The 2,996-nt window shown below is 34.0% G+C and overlaps 1 long non-coding RNA gene across 1 annotated transcript; it reads right to left on the bottom strand.

Moving 5' to 3' along the window:
• Window positions 1-218: 218 nt before the first annotated feature.
• LOC141291861 (uncharacterized) lies at window positions 219-2,986 on the bottom strand. The gene is made up of 7 exons (XR_012340396.1): window positions 2,802-2,986; window positions 2,625-2,711; window positions 2,203-2,329; window positions 1,930-2,064; window positions 1,680-1,847; window positions 767-862; window positions 219-662 (listed from the first exon to the last, which is right to left on the bottom strand). It is a non-coding gene; the product is annotated as an uncharacterized lncRNA (long non-coding RNA).
• Between the last annotated feature and the right edge of the window lie 10 nt (window positions 2,987-2,996).

Below are 2,996 nucleotides of genomic sequence, written 5' to 3'. Positions count from 1 at the left end.
AAGTTTTGAGTACTGACAACTTTAATTATTTCACTTAGTTTAAGGAACTTTAAGTGCTATCAAATTAAATTATATAATTTACTTAACTTAAATTGTAGTAGTAATGTTACTTAAATATTTTGTGGCAACTGATTGCCTTGTTTTTTTTAAGTTTCCTGTACTCAAATATCTATGTTTTACAACTTAACATTACAAATTACAAATCTGAAATCATTAAACAAAGTACAAAAATTTATTATAAAACATGAGACATTAAAACAGTTCTTTGCAATAAAAAGGCACACCAGGTCAAATAAAATACATTGAAATATTACCTAAACAGCCATTATGCCGACAAAAACTGTGACAACAGTTCTGTGCAACAATAAAGGCACACCTGGTCAAAGATAATAAATTAAAATATTACCTTAATAAATACAAAACAGGATTAAGCGTTCTTGTTTCTTGTGTTGGCCATCTCTTTTGGATATGTGAAAACCAATGCAAAAATTAAGCCAAACATCAAAAGTAAAGCATCAGAGAGTCTCTGAAGGTTTGTTATGACAACTTCATTCTCAACGATGATCGAAATCTTCTCTGGATTGTACTGAACAGCAATGTCTGGGAGTTCACAGAATCTCAACTAATCAATCAACATCTGGCTCTTCAGAATCATCTTCAATCTGGATGTAAAAAGTATTGAAACACAATTACCAAATGCTATATTACCAGTAAAAAAAAAATGCTGAAATATAATCCTAAGAAATATGCAGAATAAGTGACTTACCGTGCATGTTTTAAAGAATTTTGAGGTGTCTTCTCTCAGATACACAGGAAGTGCACAGAGCACTGTTGTTCGCCTTTTGTGTACATCATGTTGATCCTTAAAGTTCACATTGAAAACAATGTTAAAAGTGGAACACACATTTTAGCCAGCACAAAACCAAACAATGCGAACTTGACATGGAATGAATGCCAAAAAGTTGATCAAGGCATAGATAAAACAAGTGATCACGGTAAGAGCCCTGACTCTTAAAGGGATACACCCAAAAACAAAAATTGTGTCATCATTTACTCACCTTTAAGTTGTTCCAAATCTGTATAAATGTCTTTGTTCTGATTAACACAGAGAAAGATATTTGGAAGAACGTTTATAACCAAACAATTATTGGACCCCATTGACTACCAACATTCTTCCAAATATCTTCCTCTGTGTTCATCCAAACAAAGTAAGTTATACAGATTTGGAACAACGAGCGAGTAATTTATGACATAATTTTGATTTTTCGCTGAACTATCCCTTTAAAAAGGACACAAACACACATCAGAAGTTTTTTTTATGTATTCTAAACTAACTGTTCTCAAACCTGTCCTGGAGGAACCCCTGCCCTGCAAATTTTGTATGTCTCCCGCATCTACACACATGATTGTTGTAGAGACTGCAAGAACTAAATTGGGTGCGCCTGATTAGGGAGATATACAAAATGTGTAGAGCAGGGGGTCCTCCAGGACAGGTTTGAGAACCACTGTTCTTAATGAAATACCAAAACAATTCTGACAAAGGTTTACTCATCACTTAGTACATGATAAATCCAAGTCAAAGTTAGACTTATATATTTAGATCAAGTGATATTATTCAGTATATACAGTCAAAACAATCTCTGTTGAAGCATTAAACAACAATAATACCAAGATAATACCTTTAAGTCATGAACCCGAAGAAATTCAGCAAGTGCATCAGCAGTTTTTCCAGTCTTCGCTGCTCTCTGTCGATGTGAACTCATCAAGCGAAAACTGTGGGGGTCTAGCTCTGCGTAAAATGTGTTTGTCAGATTCTGGTTGGTAATGCGATGAAATTCAGCGCACACCTGAAACAGAAGACAAGAAAAGCACGTCACAATCCGACTGAAAATATTAAATACCTTTTTTAAACACACAATTAAATTATACCTGTGATTCCAAATGTAGAGCTGGCCAGCGTCCTAGGATCTCTCTCACTGGTGATGGACTGGTAATGATCTCAATAATTCATTCCTTGAATTGTTGATCTCATTCCTCCGTAATGCAAATGTCATCTGCATCTTTCTTGACCAGAAAAAAATAATTTAAATGAAACCTAAACTTTAGATGCAATAAATAAACATTCAGTAGCACATTTTTTTTGTTTGTTACAAATTTGTATATTCTGTAATAGAATTATATTTGCAAGAATGTGTGTCTCACCTTAGGAACTGCAATAGGAACAACGTGGACTCAATAGGCCTGTGAAGTTTAAACTACTTTTATGCATCAAAAGGTTGAAGAAATGATAACACAAAGAAATCATTAAATGATCTGCAGCTGTCTCCACCTATACAAAAATACACACATTTTCAGAAAGGCCAAACTGTAGGACTGCACATGTACTGCATGATTTAATATCCTTTTTTTTAAACAATCTTTTAAAACAAAAGACAACCTTATTTGCCACTTTCTAAATTGTAAACATTTTAACAGGCAGTGACAATCCTAAAACATATAGAGCTAATTCAAATGAAATAACATTTAACTTTAAATTTTGTGAAAAATCAGTGAGGCAATTTTCATTACCACTTTTTTAATGTTAGTCTAATAAGATTATATTTACAAGAACGTTCTTGTCTCACCTTAGGACCCGGATTTGCTGGAACAACATGGACTCGACAGGCCTATTAGGTTTAGATGACTTTTTTTCACCGAATCGTCGAAGAAAACTACCCGTAACACAAAGAAAACAGATTGAACACGTATTTTCATCAAATAACCTACAGCTTACTTTACGTATAGAAAAATACACGACTTACAGTAGGTGGAAAACCTAACGTGGCTGGATGGTGTGAGTGTAGCCGATACCAACTATAAATAGGCGGCAACATTATTTGAAACAGCTGAATATTTGCATATGTTTGTTGCCATCCAAATTAAAACATACCTATATTTGAAATGCTGTCGAATCCAATTGCCCTGAGAGCGCGAACTTCTGTGCATCTTTTTGAAAC

Source organism: Garra rufa, chromosome 19, assembly GCF_049309525.1.
Source record: "Garra rufa chromosome 19, GarRuf1.0, whole genome shotgun sequence".
NCBI lineage: Eukaryota > Metazoa > Chordata > Actinopteri > Cypriniformes > Cyprinidae > Garra > Garra rufa.
The sequence above is the reverse complement of the archived record's forward strand: the minus strand, read 5'-3'. Positions and strand labels throughout refer to the sequence as shown.